Here is a 16,984-nt window from a genome sequence, read left to right as displayed (position 1 = left end):
CAAAACTGAATCAGGAAGAATGAGAAAACATGAGTAGGCCAATACAATTAAGGAAATTGAAGCAGTAATCAAAAACCTCCCACTCACCAAACAAAAGCCTTGGTCCAAATGGCTTCACAGGGAAGTTTAACCAAACATTTAAAGAAGAATTAACACCTATTCTCCTCAAACGATTCCAAAAAATCCAAGAGGAAGAAACACTTCCAAACTCTTTTTATGAGACCAGCATTATCCTAATTCCAAAAGCAGATAAAGACACTACAAAGAAAGAGAAATACAGGCAAATATCTCTGATGAACATAGATGCTAAAACCCTCAACAAAATATTAGCAAATTGGATACGGCAATATATTAAAAAGATCATACACCATGACCAAGTGGGATTTATTCCAGGGATGCAAGGTTGGAACAATATTCAAAAACCAATAAATGTGATATATCACATAAACAAGTTGAAAGACAAAAATCACATGATCATATTAATAAATGCAGAAAGAACATTTGACAAAATCCAACACCCATCTACATGTATAAAAGCCTAATATGCAAATTGTCCCCATGGGAATTTGGGAGACTGATCGCTTGCTATGATATGCGCTGACCACCAGGGGGCAGCGCAGAATGAAGGAAGGCCCTGGCCGACAGCTGGCAGTCAGGGAAGGAAGGCCCCAGCTGGCAGCTGGAAGGCCCTGATGAGCCCTGATCGCCGGCCAGGCCTAGGGACCCTACCAGGACATGAATATCATACACTGGGCCTCTAGTTTTTTATAAAAACTCAGCAAAGTGGGAATAGAGGGATCATACCTCAACATAATAAAGGCCATATTTGACAAACCTACAGCCAACAACATACTTAATGGGCAAAAACTAAAACCATTTCCCGTAAGGACAGAAATAAGACAGGGATGTCCACACTCACCACTCTTATTCAAAACAGTATTGGAAGTCCTAGCAACAGAGATCAGACAAGAAGAAAACATATAAGGCACACAAATTGGAAAGGAGGAAGTAAAACTCATTATTCGCAGATGACATGATACTATACATAGAGAACTCTAAAGACTCCACAAAAAAACTAGATTTTAATAAATGATTTTGGCAATATGTAGCAGGATACAAAATCAATACCCAGAAATCAATGGCATTTCCATAAACCAATAATGAATCTCAGAAAGAGAACTAAAAAAAAAAAATTCCATTTACCAGTGCAACAAAAAAATTAATATACCTAGCCTTAGCTGGTTTGGCTCAGTGGATAGAGCATCAGCCTGTGGACTGAAGGATCCAGGGTTTGATTCCTGCCAAGGGCACATGTCCAGGTTGCAGGCTCAATCCCCAGTAGGGGGCCTGCAGGAGGCAGCCAATCAATGATTCCCTCTCATCATTGATGTTTCTATCTCTCTCTTCCTCTCCCTACCTCTCCCTTCCTCTCTGAAATCAATAAAGATATATTTTTTAAAAAAGAAAGAAAAAGAAAAAAATTAAGATACCTAGGAATAAATTTAACCAAGGAGGTAAAAGACTTATACTTGGAGAACTACAGGATGTTGAAAAAAGAGACAGAGGAAGATATAAACAAGTGGAACAGTATATCGTGTTCATGGATTGGTAGAATTAACATTAAAATGTCCATACTCCCCAAAGCAATCTAGTGTCAATGCAATTCCTATTAAAATACCAACAGCATATTTCACAGATCTAGAACAAATACTCCAAAAATGTATATAGAACCAAAAAGGAGCCTGAATAGCTGCATCAATCTTAAGAAAAAAAGAACAGCACTAACAGGTTTGGCTCAGTGGATAGAGCGTCGGCCTGCAGACTCAAGGGTCTCAGGTTCAATTCCGGTCAAGGGCATGTACCTTGGTTGTGGGCACATCCCCAGTGGGGGGTGTGCAGGAGGCACCTGATCAATGTTTCCCGCTCATCGATGTTTCTAACTCTCTATCCCTCTGCCTTCCTCTCTGTAAAAAATCAATAAAATATATTAAAACGAAAAAGAACAAAGCTGGAGGAATCACAATACCAGATATCAAGTTATACTTCAAAGCCACTGTAATCAAAACAGCCTGGTACTGCCCTAGCTGGTTTGGCTCAGTGGATAGAGTGTCGGCCTACAGACTGAAGGGTCCCGGGTTCGATTCCATTCAAGGGCACATGCCCCAGTGGCAGGCTCAGTCCCCAGTGGGAGACATGCAGGAGGCAGCCAATCAATGATTCTCTCTCATTATTGATGTTTCTATCTCTCCTCCCTTCCTCTCTGAAATCCATAAAAATGTATTTTAAAAAACCAAACAAACAAAAAAACAGACTGGTACTGGCACAAGAACAGGCATATAAGATCAATGGAACAGAACAGAGACCCCAGAAATCAACCCAAGCCATTACACTCAATTAATATTTGACAAAGGAGGCAAGAGCATACAATGGAGTCAAGATAGTCTCTTCAATAAATGATGTTAGGAAAATTGGACAGATACATGCAAGAAAATGAAACTAGACCACCAACTCACACCATACACAAGAATAAACTCAAAATCGATAAAAGACTTAACTGTAAGTCATGAAACCATAAAAATCCTAGAAAAAACCATAGGCAACAAAATCTCAGACATCTCTCGTAGCAATATGTTTACACATACTTCTCCTAAAGCAAAGAAAACTAAGGAGAAAATAAACAAATGGGACTACATCAAAATTAAAGCTCCTGCGCAGCAAAGGAAACCATCAACAAAATGAAAAGGGAGCCCACTGCATGGGAGAACATATTTGGCAATGACACATCTGATAAAGGGTTAATATCCCAAATATAAGGAACGCATACAACTTAACAAAAGGAGGACAAATAACCCAATTAAAAAAGGGGCAAAGGACCTAAATAGACACATCTCCAAAATGGACATACAGGTGGCCAAGAGATATAAGAAAAAATGCTTAAAGTCACTGATCATGAGAGATGCAAATTAAAATGACAATAAGGTATCACCTCACACCTGTCCGAATGGCTACCATCAACAAATCAACAAACAAGTGCTGGAGAGGATGTGGAGAAAAGGGAACCTTAGTACACTGGCGGAAATGCAGGTTGGTGCAGCCATTATAGAAAACAGTATGGAGTTTCCTCAAAGAAATATGTAACGGCCATTTGACCCAGTGATCCCACTTCTAGGAATCAATCAGAAAAAATGTATGTACCCCTAAGTTCATAACAGCACAATTTACAATAGTTAAGATCTGGAAACAGTGCCTATCAGTATATGAATGGATAAAAAAGCTGTGGTCCATCTATACCATGGAATAATATGCAGCAGTAATAAAAAAGGATCTCTTACCATTTGAGACAGCATGGAGAGTACCATATTATGCTGAGCGAAATAAGCCAGTCAAGAGAAAGACAAGTATCGCATGATCTTACTCTTATGTGGAATCTAATGAAGAAAATAAACTGATGAACAAAATAGATCCAGAGACACAGAAGCACAGAACAGACTGTGAAATCTCATAGAGAAGGTGGGGAAGGGGAGGTGGGTGGGAAGAGATCAACCAAAGAACTTGTATGCATATATACATAACCCATGGACACAGACAATAGGGCGGTGAAGGCCTGGAGCAGGAGGCAGAGGTGGGCTAGAAGGGGTTAATGAGGGGGAAAGGGGGACATATGTAATACTTCCAACAATAAAAGACTTAATTTTTTAAAAAGCAGAAATCAAAAAATGGAAATTATCAATATCAAAAGCTGAGTTTGAAAAAATTAGTAAACTAGGTAAACTTCTCCAAGACTTCTTAAGGGAAAAATACAAATGAACAATATTAGGAATGAAACTATAAATATGGTAGAGAATTATTTTAATGTTTATTTAAATCAATTTTAAAACAATAAAAGTGGACATTATTAAAGGAAAATAATTATTAAAATTGAATCTGATATCTAGATATTATTAAAATAACTGAATTTTGCCCTAACCAGTTTGGCTCAGTGGATAGAGCCTCGGCCTGCGGACTGAAGGGTCCTGGGTTTGATTCTGGTCAAGGGCATGTACCTGGGTTGCGGACACATCCACAGTAGTGAGTGTGCAGGAGGCAGCTGATCAATGTTTCTCTCTCATCGATGTTTCTGACTCTCTATCCCTCTCCCTTCCTCTGTAAAAAAATCAATAAAATATATATATAAAAAAATAAAACTGAATTTTTAGTCAAAAATATCTGCACCATCCTAATCCCCCAAAAAGCACCAGCCACAGACAATTTTACAAATGAGTTTGTACTAAACTTAGAAAACAGTCTTTATTTTATGCAATATAACCAAGAGAAGAGAAAATTATTCAATGGATTTTATAAGGCTTCATATAATTGACACCAAAATCATACAAAAGCACAAAAAAGAACATATAGACCAATATTATTTATAAACGTACTTGCAAAAATCCTAGATAAAATATTGGCAATTTCAAATGCAGCAGTATATAAAAAAAGGTAAAAAATAAAGGATAAAAGCTAGCTTAGTATCAGAATATATACATATTAAAAGTTTAAAAATCCATATGACCATTTCAAACATGCCAAAAAGTTTATTTAGAAAAGTAAAAATAGATTTTAAGTATTATTTTACTATTTTGGTTGTAAATATATATAACATAAAATGCTATTGTAACCATATTTGAGTGTACAATTAAGTGGCATTCACAAGTCTTAACCATCACCATTATCTATTTCCAAAATTTTCTTTTTTTTTTAATTTTTAATTTTATTGCTTACAGTCTTACAAAGGGTATTACATATGTGTCCCTTTTTTTCCCCCCGCCCTTGACAATCCCCTGGCCTCCCCTACCCCCGTGTCTTATGTCCATTGGTTATGCTTATATGCATGCATACAAGTCCTTTGGTTGATCTCTTACCCCCCTCCCTCTTGCCCCTCCCCCCTCCCCGGCCTTCCCGCTGCAGTTTGGCAATCTGTTTGAGGCTGCTCTGCCTCTGTATCTATTATTGTTCAAAAGTTTATAATGGTCTCTATTATCCATGAATGAGTGAGATCATGTGGTATTTTTCCTTCATTGACTGGCTTATTTCACTTAGTATAATGCTCTCCAGTTCCATCCATGCCGTTGCAAATGGTAAGAGTTCCTTCTTTTTTACAGCAGCATAGTATTCCATCGTGTAGATGTACCACAGTTTTCTAATCCATTCATCTACTGATGGGCACTTAGGCTGTTTCCAGATTCTAGCTATGGTGAATTGTGCTGCTATGAACATAGGGGTGCATATATCCTTTCTGATTGTTTCTGGTTTCTTGGGATATATTCCTAGAAGTGGGATCACAGGGTCAAATGGGAGTTCCATTTTTAGTTTTTTGAGGAAACTCCATACTGTCTTCCATAGTGGCTGCACCAGTCTGCATTCCCACCAGCAGTGCACGAGTGTTCCTTCTTCTCCACATCCTCTCCAGCACTTGTTTGTTGATTTGTTGATGATAGCGAATCTGACAGGTGTGAGATGGTACCTCATTGTTGTTTTGATTTGCATCTCTCGGATGATTAGTGACTTTGAGCATGTTTTCATATGTCTCTTGGCTTTCTGAATGTCCTCTTTTGAAAGGTGTCTATTTAGGTCCTTTGCCCATTTTTTGATTGGATTGTTTATCTTCCTTTTGTTAAGTTGTATGAGTTCCCTATAAATTTTGGAGATTAGGCCCTTATCAGATATGACATTGGCAAATATGTTTTCCCATGCAGTGGGTTTTCTCATTGTTTTGTTGATGGTTTCTTTTGCTGTGCAGAAGCTTTGTATTTTGATGTAGTCCCATTTGTTCATTTTTCTTTAGTTTCAAGTGCCCTAGGAGCTGTATCAGTGAAGAAATTGCTTCGGCATATGTCTGAGATTTTGTTGCCTTTGGCTTCTTCTAGAATTTTTATGGTTTCCTGTCGTACATTTAAGTCCTTTATCCATTTTGAGTTTATTTTTGTGTATGGTGTAAGTTGGTGATCTAGTTTCATTTTCTTGCATATATCTGTCCAATTTTCCCAACACCATTTATTGAAGAGACTATCTTGGCTCCATTGTATGTTCTTGCCTCCTTTGTCAAATATTAATTGAGCATATTGGTTCGGGCCGATTTCTGGGCTCTCTATTCTAGTCCATTGATCTATATGCCTGTTCTTGTGCCAGTACCAGGCAGTTTTGAGAACAGTGGCTTTGTAATACATCTTGATATCTGGTATTGAGATCCCACCTACTTTTTTCTTTCTCAGGATTGCTGCAGCTATTCGGGGTCTTTTTTTATTCCAGATGAATTTTTGGAGAGTTCGTTCTAGATCTGTGAAGTATGCCATTGGTATTTTAATGGGAAGTGCATTGAATTTATAGATTGCTTTGGGCAGTATGGACATTTTAATGATGTTGATTCTACCAATCCATGAACACGGTATGTTCTTCCATCTGTTTATGTCTTCCTCTATCTCTTTTTTCAACGTCCTGTAGTTTTCTGAGTAGAGGTCTTTTACCTCTTTAGTTAAGTTTATTCCTAGGTAGCTTAATTTTTTTGGTGCGATGGTGAATGGGATTGTTTTTATAATCTCTCTTTCTGAAAGTTCACTGTTGGTGTATAGAAATGCCTCAGATTTCTTGGGGTTAATTTTGTATCCTGCTACATTGCCAAATTCATGTACTAAGTCTAGTAGCTTTTTGATGGAGTCTCTAGGGTTTTGTATGTATAATATCCTGTCATCTGCAAATAAGGACAGTTTTACTTCCTCTTTTCCAATTTGGATGCCTTTTATTTCTTCTTCTTGCCTAATTGCGATGGCTAATACTTCCAGTACTATGTTGAACAGGAGTGGTGAGAGTGGGCATCCCTGTCTTGTTCCTGTTCTTAGGGGAAATGGTGTTAGTTTTTGTCCATTGAATATGATGTTGGCTGTGGGCCTGTCATATATGGCTTTTATTATGTTGAGGTATGATCCTTCTACTCCTGCCTTGCTGAGAGTTTTTATCAAAAATGGGTGTTGGATTTTGTCAAATGCTTTTTCTGCATCAATTGATATGACCATGTGGTTTTTTTCTTTCAATTTGTTTATGTGGTGTATCACGTTTATTGATTTGCGGATATTGTACCATCCTTGCATCCCTGGGATAAATCCTACTTGGTCATGGTGTATGATCTTTCTGATGTACTGCTGGATCCGATTTGCTAAGATCTTGTTGAGGATTTTGGCATCTATGTTCATGAGAGATATTGGCCTGTAATTCTCTTTCATTGTGTTGTCTTTACCTGGTTTTGGTATTAGGGTGATGCTGGCTTCATAGAATGAGCTTGGAAGTGTTCCTTCCTCTTGAATTTTTTGTAGTAGTCTGAGGAGGATAGGTTTTAGTTCTTCCTTGAATGTTTGGTAAAACTCCCCTGTGAAGCCATCTGGTCCTGGGCTTTTGTTTGCTGGAAGCTTTTTGATGACTGCTTCAATTTCTTCCATAGTTATTGGCCTATTGAGATTTTTGGATTCTTCCTGATTGAGTTTTGGAATGTTGTATTTTTTCTAGGAATTTGTCCATTTCCTCCAGGTTGTCTAGTTTGTTGGAGTAGAGCTGTCCATAGTATTTTTTTTAACAATCATTTGTATTTCTGTGGGGTCTGTTGTTATTTCGCCTCTATCGTTTCTGATTTTGTTTATTTGGGTCCTCTCTCTTTGCTTCTTGGTGAGTCTGGCTAGAGGTTTGTCAATTTTGTTTATCCTTTCAAAGAACAAGCTCTTGGTTTCATTGATTTTCTGTATTGTTTTTTTGGTCTCTATGTCATTGATTTCTGCTCTAATCTTTATTATCTCCTTCCTTTTGCTCACTCTGGGGTTTTCTTGTTGCTGTCTTTCTAATTCCTTGAGTTGTAGAGTTAGGTGATTTACTACCATTTTTTCTTGTTTTTTGAGATAGGCCTGTAGAGCTATAAACTTCCCTCTCAGGACTGCTTTCATTGTGTCCCATAGGTTTTGGATTGTTGTGTTTTCATTGTCATTAGTTTCCAGGATGTTTTTGATTTCTTCTTTGATCTCACTGTTAACCCAATCAATATTTAATAACATGCTATTCAGCTTCTTTTTTTAAATTTTTTTTATTGCTTAAATAATTTCTTTTCCTTGATCCTTGAGATTGTTGTTGTTGTGTGTGTATTTCCTCACTTTATTTTTCCTCCCTTCATTTGTGTTTTTTAATTTCACATATTTGTGAGTTTTCCAGTTCCCATGTTACTTATTTCTAGTTTCTTTTTGTGTGTGTGTGTGTGGTCAGAAAATGCTGGGGTCCAGCCCCAGCAGGTCCAGGGGTCCCCAAAGGTGTGGACGGAGTCGGTGAAGAAGGAATGACACGGAGACAGCGTTCAGTTGATCAGCAGCCTAGCCAGGATCTCCAGCCAAGTTCTGGTCAGGATCTCCAGTGAAGTTCTGGTTAGGATCTCCAGCCAGGTTCTGTGTCCATGTTCTCTAGCCATGTTCTCTCGCTAGGTTCTCCTGCCAGGTTCTCCAGCCAGGTTCTGTCCAGGTTCTCCAGCCAGGTTCTAGTCAGGTTCTCTTGCCATGTTCTATCCAGGTTCTGTAGCCAGGTTCTGTCTCTAGGTTCTTCAGCCAGGTTCTCTCGCTAGGTTCTGTCTCCAGGTTCTGTGGCCAGTTTCTGTCCAGGATCTTTTGCCATGTTCTCTCCAGCGAAGTTCTTCTGTCTCTAGGTTCTGTGTAGGTTCTGTGTCTAGGTTCTGTGTCCTGTTGTCTTCTTACATCTGTATTTATACCAGTTGATTCCAATCCTATCAATCTCTATTCCAAAGGTTAGGGCGTTTCTTATGTCCATTCCAGGGAATAAAGATTATGTAGCTTAAGCATGATTGTTCGTAGTTAAAGTGATTAATTACCCGCCTGGCACTTAGTTAAGGGGTTTTATTCCCTCCCTAACTTCAGGGGAAAATCCCTACCTGGGGAAACAACCTTTCTCAGAGAGGTGACCTTGGTTAAAACACATAGTGCCAAGAAGGTGAGCAAACATATTAAGAACAGTATGCCATATATGCCAGGCCCCTTGAAACAGCAAGGATGGACCGGCTCCCGGCAAGAAAAGATATTTAGTATGATTTCAATCTTTTAAAATTTCTTGAGACTTGTTTTGTGGTTGTGCATATAGTTTATCCTGGAGAATATTACATTTGAGAACAAAGTGTGATCTGCTGTTGTTGGATGTATTCTGTGTGTGTTCTGAGTACCTAGTGTTCTTCAAGTCCTCAATTTCCTTATTAATTGTGTGCTTAGCTATTCTGTTAATTACCGAAAGTTCTATCATTGTAGAACTATTTCCCTCTTCAGTTCTGACCATCTTTGCCTTATATATCCTGGCGCTGTGTTGTTAGGTGCATATATTATGTCTGCTTGATGGATCCACCCTTTAGTCAATACTTAATCTCCTTTACTTGTCATCTTTTTTATTTAAAACCTATTTTGTCTGATAATAATGTAAACACCCTGGCTCTCTTTTGACTATTATTCCCATGGAATGTCTTTTTCCATTTTGTTACTTTCCGTCTGTTGTGTCTTTGTATCTAAATTGCGTCAGCATGTAGCTGGATTTTGTTTTACTTATTCATTCTCCCAATCTCTGCCTTTTACTTGGGGAGCTCAATTTATATTTAATTTCTCAATAAGAAGGACTTCTCCTGCTTAGCTACTTGTTTTCTGTATATGCTTTATGTTCAATTCCTTCTTTACTACCTCTTTTCAAATTTAGTTAACATTTAGTTAAAAGTTTGTGCTGTACCATTTTGCTTCCCTTTTTCTTTCCTTTTCTGTGTATTTTTAGTTATATTTTAGTAGTTACCTTAGTGATTATAAGTAACACCTTAAAGTTACAGCAATCTAGCTTTAATGATACAGATTTCCTTCCAGTAGTATATAAATACAGTCCTAAGCATCCCAAACCGCACACACAGAAGCGCCTGCCCATCGGGCCAGGACTGGAGCCCCGCGCGCCCGCACACCTGGGAGCTGCCACGGGTTGGCGGGGCCCGCAACACCGGGCTCCCCAACAGTTAAATGCCGAGTGATTTTCCTGCGGAGCAAATAGTGTAGCGGGGTCCCCGCCATCGGCAACAGCAGTTTATCCTACTTAACCCACGGCACGGCCGCGCACGTCCCCAGGTGTCCCCAGGTGTCCCCGGCCGCTCCGGGAGCGACGGGAACAGCAGTCCCGCGCGTCGGGAACGGAAAGTAGGGGCCGCGGTGCGCGGGGCTGGCCAAGGACGGCAGCGCTCTGCCGCGGGGGCCCCGCGGTCACTGCGCTCCGGGGCAGGGGGCCTGCGCCGAGACCCCCGGTCTCCGCGCCGGACCGAACCGGTCGAGGGTCTTCGCCCAAGTTAGACGGCTGCTTTGCCGCAAAGTGGAAAGGGCGAGAGTCCGAAGCCCCCGGAAAAGGGTGGGAGCAGGAAGCGCAGGTCCCGGCGGGGAGGGAGACCGGGCTGCAGGGCCACCACCGGGGACGCACACAGCCCGCCGCCCCCCGCCCCGCCTCCCGGGAACGAGTGAGGCCCCCTCGGCCGCCGCGCTCACTCACAGGAGGTGGGCGAGCAGCGCGATGCCCAGAAGCTCCGTCCTCCTGTGCGTGACACCAGGCACGAGGCGCGGCAGCACCTGCTCCCACTCCCGGAGCCGCCCGCCCAGGGCCAAGCGCGCGGGGCCGCCCGGCACGGTGCGCAACCGGAGGCCCCGCCTACACGCGCTGGGTGGCTAGCGGGCAGCACCACTGCGCACGCGCGAGCCCGCCCCGCCGTCCCCCCCAGCGCCCCCCCCCCCCCCCCCCCCCGCCTTGCACCTGCGCGGGCTCTCTCACTGGGGAGGGGTACCGTGGGGCAGCTGGGTACCGGAAAGGTGCCTCTCCAGTCGGAGGGCGGCATGGGGACGCCAGGTTTCTGGACCCAGGCACCTCTCACGGGCACCAGAGGGGTGCTACCCCTAAGGACAGCCCTCTGAGTCAGTGGGAGAGAGCTGTTCCCACCCTCGATCCTTGTCTTCTCACATAAATGAATTTATACGAGACTTTGAGTTGTGAAAAGCCAATTTATTAAAGCAATTGAAGCATGCACCGTTATTGAAAAAGCAAAGCAAGCCAAACTATACACCTGGCTTACGAAGCGCAAACGGGCTCTCAGCTCATCTGAAGAGCCATTTGTTTTGTTTTGTTTTGTTTCTTTGGGGGGGGGGGGGGGGGAGTGTTACAAGGTGTTATATACCCTCCTGTCTATAGGTCTCAAAATTCCTCTGCTGAATATTTTGGTACAGATTAAATCTCAAGGTACCCCCACCCCCCTTTTTTTTAGGTTGTTGTGGCCTATCCAGAATTCATGAGAAACACCTGGTAATTTTATCTTGCCAAGCCTTGAGACTGCTGGCTTCTCTGCTTAGGGAGTAAAACTGCCCTTTTTTCCTTTCCCCTTTCTCCCTCCCTTTCTGTATTCTCTCCTTGGGGAGATTTTTTTTAAAACCATGTGCTTTGTGTCCCGACTGGGAAGGATAATGGCTTGTAAGTTGCAAGCTGGCTGCAAATTACCTGCACTGTTTGGCCTTGTTTTAACTTTCCTGTCTCTCTTCGTTTCTCTATTCCTCCTACCCTGAATCCTATAACAAACCCACCTGGTGCCACATGGTGGGCAGTCAAATGCTGCCATGAAAAGAAATACTCCTGGCCCTGACTGGTTTGGTTCAGTGGATAGAGGGTCGGCCTGCAGACTCAAGGGTCCCAGGTTCGATTCTGGTCAAGGGCATGTACCTTGGTTGCAGGCACATCCTCAGTAGGGAGTGTGCAGGAGGTAGCTGATCGATGTTTCTCTCTCATCGATGTTTCTGGCTCTCTATCCCTCTCCCCTCCTCTCTGTAAAAAATCAATAAAATATATTTTAAAAAAAGAAATACTTGTACCAAATTTGGCCATGTCTTTGAAGTTCTTTGGAGGCCTCTCCTCAGAAACTTGGCTAGTTCTCTGGGCTGTTTTGTTGGCTTCTTTAGTTACAGTAGCAGCAGAGAAAATTATTAATTCCTGAAACATTGCTAAAGGGGGTTGGAGGAGAAGGGGGTCCTAATATATGGTGACAGATTTGACTTTGGGTGGTGGGCACATGGTGCAATATGCAGATCTCATAACATAGAAACCAACACCTGAAACCTATATATTTATGTTGACCAATGTCACCCCAATCAATTTAACAAGTATTTCTTTTTTTTTATTTTATTGATTTTTTACAGAGAGGAAGGGAGAAGGATAGAGAGTTAGAAACATCGACGAGAGAGAATCATCGATCATCTGCCTCCTGCACACCTCCCACTAGGGATGTGCCCGCAACCAAAGTACATGCCCTTGACTGGAATCGAACCTGGGGCCTTTCAGTCTGCAGGCTGACGCTCTACCCACTGAGCCAAACCGGTCAGGGCTAACAAATATTTCTTACAAGAAAATAGCAGTTAATCTTATTAAAGATCCCTTGTACATGAGAAGTTGCTTCTCTTCTGCTTTCAAGATTTTCTCTTTTCTCTATTGTTCAACAACTTGACTATACTTGTCTCAGTGTGGATCCCTTTTATTTTATCCTGCTTGAATTTGTTGAGTTTCTTGGATATGTAGATTCGTATCTTTCATATGGGAGGTTTTTAGCCATTGTGTCTTCAAGTACTATTTCTGCTCCTTTCTCTCTCATCTTCTTCTGAACTCCCATATTGCATATGTTGGTGAGCTTTATGGTCTCCCACAAGTCCTTTAGGCTATGCCCACTCTTCATTTTTCTTCCTGCTCCTTGGTCTGGATCATTTAAGTTATTATACATTAAGTTCACTGATCGTTTCTTCAGCCTACTCAAATCTGATGGTGAGCCCCTCTAGTGTATTTTTAAAAATATATATTTTATTGATTTCAGAGAGGAAGGGAGAGGGAGAGATAGAAACATCAATGATTGACAGGCTGCCCCCTGTACATTCCCTACTAGGGATCGAGCCTCCAACCCAGGCATGTGCCCTTAACTGGAATCAAACCCGGGACCCTTCAGTCTACAGCAGCGGTTCTCAACCTGTGGGTCGCGACCCCTTTGGCGGTCGAACGACCCTTTCACAGGGGTCGCCTAAGACCATCCTGCATATCAGATATTTACATTACGATTCATAACAGTAGCAAAATTACAGTTATGAAGTAGCAACGAAAATAATTTTATGGTTGGGGTCACAACATGAAGAACTGTATTTAAAGGGCCAGAAGGTTGAGAACCACTGGACAGGCTGACGCTGTAACCATTGAGCCAAATCAACTAGGGCTGGTATATTTTTTTTTTCTTCATTTCAGTTATTGTATGTTTTCGTTCCAGAATTTGTGCTTCCTTTCTTTTATTAATTTGCACAATATGTTTCCATTGATTTTGAGAGAAAGAGAAACATTGATCAGCTGCCTCCTTTACACGTATCAAACCTACAGCTTTTTGGTGTATGGGCCGACACTCCAACCAATGGAGCCACTTGGCCAGGGCTCTGTGGTTCCTTTCTAAAATTCTCTATTGATATTCTCATTTTGTTCACACATTGTTTTCCTGATTTTCTTTACCTCTTGAGCATATTGAAAACAGATGGCTTCAGGTCTTTGCTTAGAAAGTACAATGTCTGGGCTTCCTCAGGCATGGTTTCTGTAAATTTTTTTCCTTGGAATGAACCACACTTTCCAGTTTCTTTGTATGTTTTGTGATGTTTCTTGTTGAAAACTGGACATTTGAAGATTCCATAATTTAGACTCTCTCCCCTCCCAGGGTCTGCTGTTAAAGGACTAGCTGTGTTTCAGCCAACCAGTGTTTTGAGATTTCCTTGCACGCCAGGACCTTAAAAAAAAAACCATCAATACCTGTCCCTGTCTTTATGGACTGACTTTGTGCTGGCGCAATCTTTAAACACTTAACCAGTTATGATTCTACCTCACAGCCTGTAGATTAGCCATGGAGAATGTTTAGGGACTTCTCAGGTTTTTCTGAGCCTATTTCCTGTCCTGGCATGCATGTGGCTTTCTAAATTCCCCAGTATACACTGATGCTTGTGAACACTTTAGTATCCCAAAGAAACCCTCTGCCTGGCCTTTCCTCCCAGTATATTTTCATTTGTTTGTGTATGTTTTTCAGCAAAAACTTATTGGCCACAGCAAAAGCACACTCAGATGGGATGCTTATTAAAGCTTATTAACATAGAAGCAACAGGGAAGTCAGAGAAAAGGGGGCCTTGGAGACAGGTGTAGGGGGTTAGCTTGGGATGAGCTGCCACTGCCCATTGCTCCCCTAATTGCAAGCTTTTGGGGTCCCTGGGAGTTTAGGAGATGTGTGCCTGTGGGGGAAGGGGGAAGGGAATGGCAAGGACATGCTCCCCCGAGGGAGCACATTTTAAAAATTTCCTTAACATGTTTTAAAGCAATGACTGCTGCTTTTCCACCCCAAGTTCCAAGACAGGCAAACCAAAGGTGAGCACCTTATGTTAGTTGTTCAGAATGACCCTGGGCAGGTTAGGGCAGGCACACATAATTTGTGAATAAGGTCTGCTCCGTTCCTCTGGAATTAGGAACCAGGGCTCCATGCTGATAATGTGGGCTGCTGCTTTCCAGACTGCTGCCAAGCTTGGAAACAGATGCGGCAAGGACAAGTAAAGATGCCACCGGCTTTGTTTTTAAGTTTCTTTTTTCCTTAATACAGTATTCATTTGGGTAGTGTAAATTTTTTGCTTTCCAGAGTTCTAACAAAATTCGTTGGCTGTTTGTTTTTTTCTCAATGTTTCTTTGTAGGGCTGAGTGTTTGGAGTTGTCTACTCCATAATTTTGCTGACATCACTCTATAAACATATTTGTTAAAAATATAATTAATTATGTGTAGAATTTTCTTAGCTTAAAAATAGATATGTCCCTACTGTGGTTTAAAGGCCTGTATTTTTTAAATGGCTCAGTAGCTAGAAAATGTTAATTCTGCTATCTCAAAAGAAACTATTTTGGTCAAATACATTTGGAAAAAGCATATGAAAGGCTCTGAAAAGTTGTATAAAGAAACCTAATTTATGTTTACTTTAACCAAACATTTCCCAAGTTTATTTCACTTAAGAGCCTTGCTAACTGGTAACACGTATTAGCATTTGAAGAGCATCTGTCACTAGGGTAGGACAAGAAAAACAGTCCCAGTTCTTCAGAGCTTTGAAAGCTTTGTGATGTTTTACAGTTGTTTTCATAGCTGGGTGTCAGGAAGAGGTGAAGAAGCAGGCATGACGAGTACTAATTGAGAACAAATATGAGTCATAACCCCTTCTCTCCAGGAGTAACGAGACACACCTGGAAATACGCAAGACAAGAGGCCTAAGGCCATGTGAGCCGTGGGTGCTAACAGCTATCATCGCTGATAGATGACACGGGAGAGGTTACCATCTACCTAGAGCAGTGATGGCGAACCTTTTGAGCTCGGCGTGTCAGCATTGTGAAAAACCCTAACTTAACTCTGGTGCCATGTCACATATAGAAATTCTTTGATATTTGCAACCATAGTAAAACAAAGACTTATATTTCTGATATTTATTTTATATACTTAAATGCCATTTAACAAAGAAAAATCAACCAAAAAAACGAGTTCGCGTGTCACCTCTGACATGCGTGTCATAGGTTCGCCATCACTGCCCTAGAATAAACTGCTGAGTGACTACCACAAGCTAGACAGTGATTTTTACCAAGTAAGCTGTGTTTAAAAACAAACAAATGAGTTGGTGCTGTGGAATGCTATTCTGAGTGCCCTTGACATTATTTTAGGGCACCAAATAGATTCGATCAGTAGTTAATGTGGGACGAGTGGGAGCTGGTGCCACCAGGGCTGGACCTACGTGGAGGGCCTGAGCACAGAGGAAAACTTTTATCGCCGTTGTTTACATCACTCGTTCCCTTCCTGGCTTGTGGATCCTTCCAGGGCCAGAGAGGATCTGGCTCACCTTCATTTCCAATATGCCCAAGAGAGTACTGAGGGGAAATGGAATATTAACATGACACTGAGCCAACATTGTACTTCCCAGGCCTCAAAGCAGGAATGAGGAACACAGAACCCCTTTAAACAATTAAAACAAGCCCTACATTTAGACCCTTTTACTTGAATGGCTGGAACAGTGGTTATTCTTTATTCTGACTGTCCATCCACCCGCCTGGATAAATTCTGACTATCCACATAAGATCCAAAATGCCCAGGGGTTATGAGCATTTAATTCCAATATCATGCTGTGAGTAAACTAGCCAGACAAATGCAATCATAAAACAATATCCTGTCAACAAGTTAGTGCTTCTCAATTTGATTTATGGACTTAAATGCAATCCCAATCCCAATCCCAGCAAGTAAATTTGTGGATGTTGACAAATCAATTCTACTGTTTGTTTGAAGAGGGAAAAGACAGAATACCTGACACAATACTGAAGGGGAAAAACAAAGCTGGAGCACTTGATTTGACTTTAACATTTACTGTAAAGTTACATGAATCAACAGCGTGGAAAGTAAAAACACAGTGTGGTATTGGTAAAAGAATAGGCAAATACATCAATGAAGCAAAATAGAGCCCTTAAATAGGCCCACATAAATACAGTGAACTGGTCTTTGACAAAGGAGCAAGGATAATAAAATGCAGCACAGACAGTCTTTTCAACAAATGGTACTGGAACAACTGGACGTCCATGTGCAAAAATGAAAATCTAGACAAAGACCTTAAATTATTTGCAAGAATTAAATCAAAATGAATCACAGACCTAAATGTAAAATACAAAACTATAAAACTCCTAGAATATAACATAGGAGAAAATGTAGGTGACCCTGGGTATGGTGAGGACTTTTACAATCCAATACCAAAGGCACAATCATGAAACAAGTAACTGCTAAGTTGGACTTAAGTAAAATGAAGAACTTCTGCTCTATGAAAGACAATGTGAAGAGAATCAGATGAGAAGC

The sequence above is a fragment of the Myotis myotis genome, unplaced genomic scaffold, assembly GCF_014108235.1.
Source record: "Myotis myotis isolate mMyoMyo1 unplaced genomic scaffold, mMyoMyo1.p scaffold_m19_p_14, whole genome shotgun sequence".
Classification (NCBI taxonomy): Eukaryota; Metazoa; Chordata; class Mammalia; order Chiroptera; family Vespertilionidae; genus Myotis; species Myotis myotis.
Note: the sequence above shows the minus strand (reverse complement) of the source record.